Source organism: Rattus norvegicus, chromosome 1, assembly GCF_021556685.1.
Source record: "Rattus norvegicus strain SHRSP/BbbUtx chromosome 1, alternate assembly SHRSP_T2T, whole genome shotgun sequence".
NCBI lineage: Eukaryota > Metazoa > Chordata > Mammalia > Rodentia > Muridae > Rattus > Rattus norvegicus.
Window position 1 is genome coordinate 270,598,964 of NC_141534.1, and position 12,602 is coordinate 270,611,565.

Here is a 12,602-nt window from a genome sequence, read left to right on the forward strand (position 1 = left end):
TATGTTGTGGGGAAATATGTATATAACTTCTGGCTCTTCTAGAAATATATGAAAGCAATATCTTATACAGAAGACAAGGGCCATTGGTGTCTCTATCCCTTCAGATATGCCCAGGGCATTAGGAAAGAAATGGTTTGCTTTACCACCAATATTAAAAGCAATGTAACCCCGCATTCTGGCCACGGTGAGAAGTGTCCTAAGTTAACACTTAAAACCCGTAGAACTTTCCCGTAATCTCACAGCCCAGAGACAGTAGTGACAGTGCATCAAAGGCTCATTTACATCCTGAGTGCCACCGCTTAGGTCTACACTTTGTCCTGGGTTCACCCTGGTCAGGTCTCCCTGGTGGGTGAGGCTGTTGGCTGGTTACAGAAATGTGAAACCGAATTCTACTGAATGTTCCAAGCAAACAGCCTTGCTGCACGGACACCAAGAAGCTCTCTGAACAAGCAGGAAGCGCTTGACCAGCAGAAGTGGCCTTGGACCTCAGTGTCTGAAGTCTGGGCTCTCGTGGATAATTGGAATCCATAATCTTCCAAGGGGCTGTAATTGAATATTTGGAAGTCTGTATGAAAATAATCAACTAAGTCAGAGTAAACACAGCTAGACCAAACAGTGTACGTCTTCAAAAGGAGCAGCCTAATTAAAAAGATGTATCGTCCTTCCTGGTTGCTGCCGTCCTTGTTGTTTTTAGTATTATGCCACTGGGAAATGCAACTGTTTCTGAGCAAATAATTTAAACCCCCATGCTGGGGCTTAAGCGTCATCCCCTCCCCTCTCTCTTAGTGCTCATTCAGGGATAAAGCCGTGCGAATTCTTCAGACACCAATCAGATTTATCATCCTGTGCCTTTTGATGACATACATCTGTTTATCTGAGAAGCCATTAAAGACTTATTGAGTTACAGAGTTTGGAGAAAATTGGCTTATCATCTATGGTTAAATTCAATTCCTGCATCTGCCGTCTTTTCGGCATATGTGGTGTATTCTGAAATTACCCTGACTTGCAGACCCGCCGCACAAGAATCACCCGCTTCCCAGCCTTTTCATGCCAGCTCCTGGAGAATTTCTAATGCATGAGCAATTTGTAGTCCCGGAAAATGTTGACGGAGAGATGTCAGTGCTTTCTCTTGTTAAAAGTTCAGAACCTAATGGGGACCGTGCCAGCTCGCAGGGCACATTCGGAAATGGGCTCTGCTCAGTCCGGAGCCTGTTGGTATTTAGACAAGCTCACTCAAAGAAAAATCCAGCTCTGGGTCACAAAAGGCAGAACCGTGTTAATCGTAAGATAAAGATACATTAATATCAACTCAAGATTCAAACAGACAAAGTGATAGCTCATCACAAACCGAGTTAAATGAGCACCAGCAGGTGAGCTGAGAAGACAGAGCAGCCAGTCTTACTGGGGAGACTAGCCAGGACCTTAGGCTTATCTCATGGGTGGAGCAGCCTGAGAGATGCTAAAAGCCCTGTTTCCGGAGCTGGCTGCGGAGGCAATGCCTGTGTGGCAAGAACTAATTGAAAAAAAGTGAGTATTTGCAGTTTCCTGTAGATATTGTTACACCCTGACTGCAGGAACCCCAGAGAAAGCAACAGTAAACCAGCAGCTTCCTCACTTCGCCAGTTTTCCTAGCATTTGTCAAATAAATAGTGACAAACCCAGAGTAAAACATTTCCTTGGTTTGCATATGTAAATCAGGCTGGAATTCTGGGAAGCCTAGACTTGGTAGGAATTTTCTGGTTACAACCTAGCTGCTCCTCCTGAAGTCTAGCCGTGAACACCGTTTACCGGCCATTTATAGAACATCCTTCTGCTTGCATTTAACTGGCTTCCATTGCTTTCCCCTTTGGGAGATAAGTGCCCTGAGATAGGAGACAATACCCTGTAACAGCAAGCATCATCAACTGAAGCCTGGGTGCCTGATACGGCTGGCTTCAGAGTGATATTCCGTCCTCTTGCTTGGCTGTAACCTTCACACAGCCTTGGCGTGCACTGTCAGCAATGCACTGTTGTGTGAATCATGGGCAATGCCACAAGCAGAGAGAAAGCCACTGCCAAGGCGAGAATGACCAGGGTCCAAGACATAGACCCCAAAGCACCAGAGGGCAGGAGAGTCTCCTGGGTGTGTTTCCCATCCCACTGGATTCCTCTGCAAGATAAATGGGAGGGAGTAGGGTTGAAAACCAGCCAAGCCTTCCTTCCAGGTCAGGAGCCACACGCTCAGTGATGTGAGAACTAAGCTCTTTCCTCCTGTGCACCCACCCCCGCCCATCAACCACACCCTCTCGGGCTCTCAGCCCTGAGCCGCTGTGAAGAAACAAGTCATTCATTTCATCCAGGCGTCATGGCAACACGTAGGCAAACACTTTCTTAGACTTTTGCCCTCGGATAGCTTCGGACATTTTCTTGCTCAGTAGTTTGGTCTGTCATCTGCCCTGCTAAGCATTCTGAGTTTTTGTTATCAGTGGCCCTTCCTTCTCCTTGGTTGCTACCGGCCCTGAAGAATAAGGGAAGCAAAAGGGAGGTCGGGGGGATCTGCTTCAGCGAGACAGCTGCACCTTAGCTGGGGTAAACAAGGGCTGTATATATAGATAGTGGGGAGCAGGTGGGGATCTAGATCGTGGGGAGCAGGTGGGGATTCCCAGGGTGGATGTACAGTACTGGCTAGCATGGGAATGGTTATCCGGAGAGAGGAAGGTGAACCTGTACTCTGGCCATAGGCTGACTTTCTTCAGATTTGGGGGTGGGGGTATTACAGAAGGGAAGGGTTGATTGGTCATGACACACTACCTAATTATTAGACTTGGTAAGGGTTTAGCAGAACTTATGTGCTGAATCATGCAGCACCTGCAGGAAACTCTGTGCAGGGTCCTCCTCTAGATAAGATCAGGCATCTGTGCTCAGAGACACTCTCCAAGCAAGGTCAGGCAGAGAAGATGAAGCCCCTCTAAGAAAAGGAGTCCTCCATTTTGCGCAGAGCTCAGAGAGCTGATCCTGACATGGTGGACCAGCCTTAATAGCAGAATCTTTCAACACTTTATCAAAACGTCAGAGGGGTGGGTACACACAGAAATATGTGAACATTTTGTTTAATGATTGTGTTAATTTTAGTTTTATGTAAGAAAAACATTAGAGGATTTTCAATAATTTCATGATCAATTAAGGGTATTAAGTCAGATGCAAACTGGCTTCCAGGCTGGCTAATAATTCACTTCTGTGGACCACAGAGTGTTACCAGAGCAACAGTGTGCGGGGATAACATATGACATAGCATTGCCTCAGGGCTGACATGGCACAGCTCTTCTGTCCTCCATAGATGTCCCCTGTGCCAATTCAGTGCCCCTTACTGGGGTAGATGCCAAAGCTCTCTCCCAAGGTGACTTCAAAGGATCTGTTGATCTGCTGTGATTTATGATGTTGATGACACCCTCTTGACCCTACATCATGGCTTCCTTAGAAGGCAGAGTCTAGGTGTAGAGGAACCTTGCTTCTGTGGCCTAAGCACTTCCAAGCTTACAGGAACCCCATGACTGCCCTGTACTATTGTAAATCTATGCTCCCATATCTTTCAACATCGGGAGAGCCTGTCTCATGCAAGGAGACTCTTTCCCTAGTGTCCTTGAACCTTTGTCTTTCTTGGGTTGCCATTTGGTACTGACTAGGGAAGTTGAGAATATATTGTTAATCCTTAGATACATCTTGAGAGAGCATTTCCCAAATATCAGGCACTGTTGAAGAAGGAAATCAGCCATCAAAACTCTTCAGGAGCACAGAGGAATTGCTGCTATTAAGGAAAGTGCAGTTCTCCATGTTGACAATAAGTGAATCTCCTGTCTCTGATACGAGAGGAAGAGAAGAACGTGGGCTTTTTTTTTTTTTTTTTTTTTTTTGACTGATATGCCAGACCTGTCCAGCATCCGAGCAGAGCATCCTGAATGAGAGAAGATACTGAGATATTGAGAAGGCCTTCACTACCAGGGGTTTAATGGAATCCAATGCAAACCACGATATTATGGATTTTGAGCTGAGACGTGAGATAAAATTTAGTTTTAAGAAAATAAGATTTGCATTATATCATGAACAGGGCTATCAGTGGAAGAAAAGAATCAGTAGAGATCAGCTATGAACACTGCAGAGCAATCTAAGAGAATAATGTTCTAGACACAAAGAGCATCCAGGGGGTTTGCAAAAAGGGTTAGTAAGACTGTGACAGAGCCAAATAAAGGTGACTAGTAAATTCCTGTATCCCCATGTCTGTGTACCACAGCATCAGTGCCAGTGGAGGCCAGAAAAGGAAATCAGACCCCGTGGAACTGGAGTTACACAAGTCATTATATGTGTGGTTGCTGGGAATCTAACCCAGGTCCTTTGGAAGAGCATCCAGTTCTCTTAACAACTAAGCCATCTCTCTAGCCTCTAATAGCAATGTTCTTAGTACAACTTGACTTGAGAACTCTTCTATAGTTGAATTTTTTGGATGTTGTATTAGTCAGGGTTTCTATACCTGCACAAACATTGTGACAAAGAAGCAAGTTGGGGAGGAAAGGGTTTATTCAGCTTACACTTCCACATTGCTGTTCATCACCAAAGGAAGTCAGGACTGGAACTCAAGCAGGTCAGGAAGCAGGAGCCATGGAAGGATGTTTCTTACTGGCTTGCTTTCCCTGGCTTGCTCAGCTTGCTTTCTTCTAGAACCCAAGACCACCAGCCCAGGTACGGCACCAAACCCAATGGGCTGGGTCCTCCCACCTTGACCACTTGTTGAGAAAATGCCTTACAGCTGGGTCTCAAGAAGGCATTTCTACAACTGAGGCTCCCTTTCTGTGATAACTCCAGCCTGTGTTGAGTTGACACACAAAACTAGCCAGTACAGATGAAGGTTTATATGTAGCCTTGGCTGGCTTGGAACTCACTATGTAGTCCAAACTGACTTGGAATTCACTATGTAGTCCAGGCTGGCTTTGAAGTCACAGAGATCCACCTGTCTAGGCCACCATACTGCTAGGAATAAAGGCATATGCCACCATGTCCAGCCCCAGTTGAAAAAAAAAATGAACAATCTGCTGGAATTACCCTGAAGATCAGCACTTGGCATTAACTTATTCTGGGAGATGAGAGGAGAGAGGATTAAGTTCAGGGTCACGTTTTCCAAAAGAAATCCCAAACCAAGATATAAGTCCTGAAGAAGGAGGCAGTATACAGCAACGCTAGGAGTTGGTGACCTAAGCAGAGCTCATTCATGTTCCCAATGTGAGCATTGCCTAGACGTGTCAAGCACGTGTGCTGTACTAAAGGTTTGCTTAGAACATTATCTTCATTTATACATAGCACCAGCCATGTGCTGCTGACCAGTGTACAAAGCTTGCCTGGACCTGCCCTTTTGGAGGATAGGGCCCTGTGCAGAAGATTTGAAGTCCAAACAGAAATTAACCAGGCCAAGACTAATTTGAAGATATTGTCTAGAGAGTGAGGCAGATTTATAGAGACCCTGGGGTTGGTTGATGGCATTCCAGAGACATGGTAGGACCTGAACCTCAAGTTTCTTGTGTTCCTTGGCAAAACTGATTCCCTGAGTCAGCAGCCTGGACAAAGCCAGCCTCTTAAGACTTGAGGGCTTGGGTAGGAAAAGATCCAGTGAGAGAGACCATTTAAAAGGGCCAGCACTGGGCATCTTGCAGTTGGGAGTAAGAATTTGGCATACATTTTCGGAAAAGGTTGAGATGGAAAGAGATTCAAGTATCAAGTATTCTCTGCACACAGGGCATGTAAGGTCAGCTAAGTGGGAAACGCCAGAAGGTCAGAGCTTCGAGTCTTCAGTGGGAGGAGCACAAATCCCTTGCTCCCTGGGCATTCTACCCTGGGGAAATACAGCTTTTCTCAGGTTCAGTGCTTACCTTGCATAATAGGAATATGACCATCTACCCCTTGGGAAAGAACCAGAGGACGTGATGTTTATGGAGTGTTTAATTCTGCACCTGGCAAGAAGTGTGTGCTCATCCCTTGAGTGCCATATTCCGTTTTGTCCATCTTTGTCTGGGCAGTAGATACCAGGATACCCACATTCCCAATGAATACAGGACTTCCACAACTACCACTTCCTGTGCTGTTCAGAAGCTCGCGCCTCTGCCGATGTTTGCTCGGTTAGTAATTGGTTTTTGCGGTTACAGTTCTCTGAAGTGAAACCTCCATGTCGGGGATAAGGAGACTGCGCTGTAGACAGAGAAATGTGGCAAACGAATGCATACAGCAGAGTCAGAGATCTGACAGTGATGTGCACAATTAATTAATTGCTAAGATAATGCACACTTGGAATAATTTTAAAGTGTTTTCGTAATTTGCTTCTTTAAGTGGCAGTAAATTAAATTCTAGCCTTTGCTCTCTGAGTGTTCTTTTAGCCATAAGTCTACTGTGTTTTAATTAGAAAACTCTCTGACAGTTCCAGGAAAGGAAACATTTTTTCTCTGTTTAAAACATTTCTACCACTTCAGCTAAACAATTTATCTAGAATGATTTTTTTTCTTTAAAAGGAATAGTAGACAATTAGAAAGAGAGTACAGTAAATTTTCTGCCTTGTGAATCTGAGCCAAGAGTCACACAACTTCCGTGCTCTATAAGCAATTGCAAACTGAAATGAGTAACTGGTGTATCATAATAGACTCTTCTCTGAGAAGCCATCACCGTAGAATGTATTTCCGGGCTCTTAGAAGCGGGAGAACAAAATTGAAGGGAGAGGATCTGTGTAGCTAAGAGTCAGGTTACACTGGGGACATGACTCTCAGTAGAACCGAAGCCACATTGTTGCTTTAACTAGCAATGGAGACAGCACTGTGTTACAATGTATCCTATCCCCATCCCCTGAAAAATCTGTAGCCAATACACATGGCTGGAGATGAGCCAGCCTGTTAACCTCCCTGAGTCTAAAGAGATGACTGTAGAAATCACAGGGAGAAGTGTATAGATCTTCTTAGACCAAAGGCATTTAAGAGATGGTGAAACTTCACCTTTAGAGAATGAGAGTGAGTGGACTCGATTCAGATACCCCAGCATGTGCTTATGGATGGATGTATATAGTCATGAGCCCAGAAAAGGAGAGTGATAATGAGCTAGCAAAAGTCAGCAGCTATATGTCAGCAGAGGGTTACTATCTCACATATGTAAAGAGCTGAACAAATCAAACAAGCAAAAAGCAAAGCTGATGATCGATAAACGTAATGAGCCGAAGAGACGGACAGCTCTCAAAAGAAGAAACTTGCTGCCCAATAAATACTTCTTAAAGTATTCAGCATTCTTAGCCACCATGGAAATGCAAATTATAACTACTTTGAGATTCTATCTCAAGAAAAAAACTGGTGAGGACGTTGGGGGCGAGGAACTTTTAGCCACTGCTGCTAGGAGTGTAAACTAGCACAGCCATGTGAAATGCACACAGAGGCTTCTTCAAGAAGTAAACTAAAACTATGTGGCCCAGCCACACCACCCCAGGCACAGCACACACCAGAAGGCTCTGTCTTAGCACAAAGAGGCCTGCGCACGTGTTCCTGCTGCCCTGTTCAAGTAACAAAGGAATGGGTGGAATCAGCCTAGATGGTCATCAACAGATGAATGGATGGTGAGCATGTGGTGTACACACACACACACACACACATACACACAGAGAGAGAGAAAGAGAGAGGAATTTTATTCATTTATAAAGAAAAATAAAATCATAGAATCATCAAGAAAATGGTAATAATTATTATATTAAATGAAGTGACCTAGACTCAGACAGTGCCACGTGTTCTCTCTTGCTTACGGATCTCAGCTTTAATTTTGTATATGTGGGTGTGAGTATGGGTGTAAGCCATGAAATACAAAGGAACCCCAAGATGGGGAGGGGCTTTAGGAAGGAGGGGGACCCTGGAGCATGACAGTGGGGGATGTTGAGGGCATGGAGGCGAGTGGGACATGGGAGGACGGATTAGGAGAGGACAGACAAGGACAAATAATGAAAATACCAAAAACCCCATTCCTTTGCCTCCTAATTTTGAAAATAAACCAAATGGTCTGTAGTAAAAGGAGTTGACAGAGTGTGTTGAAGTCCACATACCCTCCTGATAATAACTGGATGAGATCATTTGAGCTGCGGGAACAAAAGTACTGTTTGGCAATATTTAAATCCTATTTAATATAAGCAGTAACCAAATTTTACACAGTTAACTTGAAGTACTTCAGCCAAGTGTGCATCTACACAAGTGCTATGTTGGCTTAACTTCTCTCTGGAGACTTGGAGATGTGTCTCCCTCGGCAGGTAGGAAGCATGTCTATTCATCCCTGTACTGAAAACGTCTTACTGATGTGAGTGTACTCAAAGCACTGTGCTAGGTACCAGGCCTACCTCAGGATGCTTGCCATCTAGAGTGGGGGACAGGCGGGGGTGAGATAGTTAGTGCAGAGGAGCCTTCCCTCCTACGTGGACCAGCTGCGACGGAAGTGCCACGGGGCCACACCTCCGTCAGGTGCTACAGATCTAGTTTGAAGACCATTTATGTGTAATTCTGGTGTGCAGAAGAAATGGAAGACCCTTGCTCTGCAAGAAAATGCCAAATCAATTTCAGGTCTTGCTTCATTCCGGCCCATAACATCTCTCTGTCTCTCTCTGTCTCTCTGTTTCTCTCTGTCTCTCTCTGTCTCTCTGTCTCTGTCTCTCTGTCTCTCTCTGTCTCTCTCTCTCTCTCATCTTAATCTTGAGAACAGCTTTATTAGTCTTTAAAAGAAAACCTGCCAGGGCAGGCAAGCTGTAAATCTCAGCTGCACATGGAGAACTGGAAGAGGAGGAGCCACGTTACTTTCAAAGGATCATGTGGGAGAGAGGACAGACTGCTCCCGAGGACAGTGAGAACGCCCAGAGTAATGGAGGGTGCATACTTGGGCTCTGGCTAGCATCAGAAAGAGACAAGAAGGGAGAAAATGGTATTCTGAGTCAGGACTCAGAAAGTGGCAGCCGTAACCAAACTCCAGGACAGCGCAGTGGGACTGCACACACTCGGTGGATGGGGGCAGGCAGAATTCTGATAAGGAAAAGTGCATCCTCTCATTTGAAGGGTCTCTCATCCCTCCTGTCTTTAGCACGGCTTAGGTGAATTCCTCCCCACTGATGGGAAGCACACCTTATAATTTTAAGATAGGGTCTCTTGCTGAAGACCAAGCAAGACTGGCTGGCCAGGGAGCTCCCAAAATCCCCCTGCCCCAAAGCACAAGGATGAGCCACCATGCCCACCCTCATACAGTTTTGGGATCCAAAACCCAGATTTTCACATTATACAACAATGACTTCACCAACTGAGTCACCTCCCTGCCCCACAGGACACTTCCTGCACCAGCATCACACCCGAACCTGGTGGGGAATTTCATCTCCCAACCCCTCAAGCAAACTGTGGTTCGGGAATGGCAAAGAGAGCAATTTCACCCGGACACTGAGCAGTGCTTACTCATGAACTCTGAGAATTCGCAGCAGCCGAGAAGAAGCTGTGATGATGGGAGGGGGATGTGATAGAACATTCTGGAAGTGAAGCTGGGAGTCAGGCGGGGCAGTAGGGGCCAGGGACACTTGCAGAAGCTTGAAATCACAACCCCTCCAGATGTTGAAAGTTAACACAGAGACGACAGCCAGTGAATGGGGACGTGAGGTAACAGTAGCCACAGGCAGGACCAACTGCTTCCTAGGAGACAGTCACCTCTCCCAAGTCTTTGAGTGCAGTGCTCACCTAGGCTTTCAGGGACGTCAGCCTGAGGTAGATCTGTATATGGAAAGCTTTTGCGAGGACCCAGGGACCTGTGACAGTATTAGCCCAAGCCTAGCCAAGGAAAGCATATCCTCAGGAGAAAGTCAAGGGAATCCCAGCTGTGGTCATGGAGACCCGTGACAGAGAAGAGGCCCTCTCAGGGTCCAGGGGAACATAGCCGGTTGTAAAAACCCGACCAGCTGCCCATCCATCATTTCTTTGTTGGATTCTCCTCTTCTTAGCATGTGAGGGAGGGCATGCACATCATGCATGCGTGTGGAGGTCAAAGGGCAACTTTAGGGGATGGGTTCTCTTTGAGCACCTGTGTGTGGGTTCCAGGAATGCCGCTCAGATCTCCAGGCTTGCATAGCAAGTGCCTTCACCCTCTGTGGTGTCTCATCGGCCGCCATATTGGATGTTGTCCCAAGCATTGTATCAGCGTAGTTAAACCTTATCTCTCACGCATTCCCAGCCCAGCTTTCTGGCCTCCCAAATGCCCAGTTGGCTGCCTTCCTGGACCCAAGGGGAGGCCAAGGTCATCCGATTCACACATCTCCCTAGAAATGGTATCAGAGATCCCAAAAGGAGGTAGGTAGCTCGTCTTGAGTCACATGCTAGCTTTGACAGGACCTGCTTTGGAATGGGAAACTGAGGCATAAAGATGGGAAACAAGTTGTCACAAAGGGCATGATGGTGCCAGAGCTCCTTGGAAGAGGAAGTGGATCACAGTATCTCAGGGTGAGGGTTACTCTCTCATGGAAACTGAAAGCAGAGGCTCTGGGTGTATAGCTGTGAGGCCCCTGACCAAGGTATTTCCTGAGTCTCTGGACCCCTTGAGAGGTCCCCCCAGAGGTGACGGCTCACATGCTTGTGGGGCTGCCATTGGCCTCGGTTCTCCTCTTGTCTCTTCAGGGCTGCTGGCATCCACTCAAGACCTTCCTCACTTTGGGGCTCAAGGCAATGTATGCTTGCCCGCAGTCCCTGAGCCTGCCTCCTCCATCACCATACTACCCCGCCCACATTCATACTGAGCCTTCCGTCACCAAGGCCACCAGTAGCTCCCATTGCCTTTGAACAAATGTAGTACTCTTCCTCAGCTCAACAGTCACCCCTGTCCGGAATTCCTGCTCAGTGACTGGCTCTTCAGAACTTTTGCAGCACCCTGCTGGTAGCCCCTTGAGAGACAGTAACACAATGGTTGCTCCTTCCTGTGAGCGCCATAACTTCATTGTATAGCTTCCTCCCCCATACCTTTATTTCCTGACCTCTCTCTGACTTACCTGACCAACATTTTGACTAGCCCTGAACCTTTAAGTTCAGCCAAGCTCTAGTGTTGAGGAACCCACTTCTGATTTCTCAAAGACCGTCCCTGTGCTTCACAAAGTAAGAGGGCTGTCCTGGATGAAGCCCTACTGCAGACTGGCCACCTCAGATCTCTCTGCTGTGTCCATCTTATAAATGCAGCCAGGGGTTTGAAGGCTCTGTGCTGTCTCAGCCCTGGAGCTATCCGTGTGACCAGTCTGAAGGTCTTCCTTCCACATACATCTCACTGTCCTATCATTTATTGTTTGTCTCTAGATGTATGTCTGTCCTGACCTCCATGTTTGCCTCCGCTAGTTCACTCTCTAGAGTATCTCTCAAGTGCACAGCCACCCATTTTGTCACCGATGGATTCTGAGGGCTCATTCCTGACAAGACAAAGTTCGTTCTTCTTAACAGGTTGTATTATTTTCCCAGGCTCCCACCCTAATACTTCAATGACACCAAATATACCAAATATACCAGTACAAACATACCAAGGTCTTAGCACAGTTGGTAACCAGCAAGTGTCCCGCGATCAGTACTTAGCATTAATGAGCATGTGGATCCCAGCAGAGCTGGGCATGTGGTGCACACGGAGAGACAGGCCTAACAGAAAGCTATCCTTTTGTGCTCCCTGCCTCCTAGCAGGCACTGGTTAGTCTTGATCATTTCAAATGAGCCTTGTTACTTTAGCTCTGTCTGAACTCTCTGGGTCCAACTGTACACTGTCCATGTCCTCGCCCATAAAGCTCATACAGAAACCACACTGCTGCAATGGAGTATCTAGGACATAAGCCTACAGCTCTCCTTAATCACACATTCCCACTGTATGGAACAACAGATCTCGGTTAGGCTTTGTGCAGATGGAAGGAGGCACCTGTAGGCCCAGGACATTCTTCAAACTCATCTGAGAAGCATGCCCAGGAAAGAATCTCTTCATACTGTGGAGGGAGCTCACACTGACTGGGAACTCCAACAGAGCATCTCAGACACACCTGTACTAGTGATGATGATGATGATGATGATCTCAGACACACCTGTATTAGTGATGATGATGATGATGATGATGATGATGATGATGACGACGACGATGATAAAAATATCTCCTCCTTTTTAAGCACGACCACTTTCAGAAGTTAGCAGGGAAATTCCATCTTTAGTCACCTCCCCCACACAACGAGGACTATACAGTCACCAAAGGGTTTATACGAGTGTTTACGACTATATAACATATAATAGCTAATAGCTAAAAGTTTGAAATAACCCTAAACAGTTATTAAAAATATAATTGGTAACAATCGTATATCCCTTGTACACAATAATTGGCTAAATAAATTGTTGTTATAAATTGAACATCCATGAAGACAGACAAAGTAAGCCAGCCGCTGGAGGAGCACGGTAAGGTTGCACGAGGAATGTTTCTAAAGGTTGATTTTGTGTGTGTGTGTGTGTGTGAGAGAGAGAGAGAGAGAGAGAGAGAGAGAGAGAGAGAGAGAGAGAGACAGAGACAGAGACAGAGACAGAGACAGAGAGAGAGAG

General features: G+C 46.2%; 1 protein-coding gene across 3 annotated transcripts in view; it reads left to right on the forward strand.

Moving 5' to 3' along the window:
• Atrnl1 (attractin like 1) overlaps nucleotides 1-12,602 on the forward strand; it is a 543,698-nt gene that overhangs the window by 474,380 nt on the left and 56,716 nt on the right.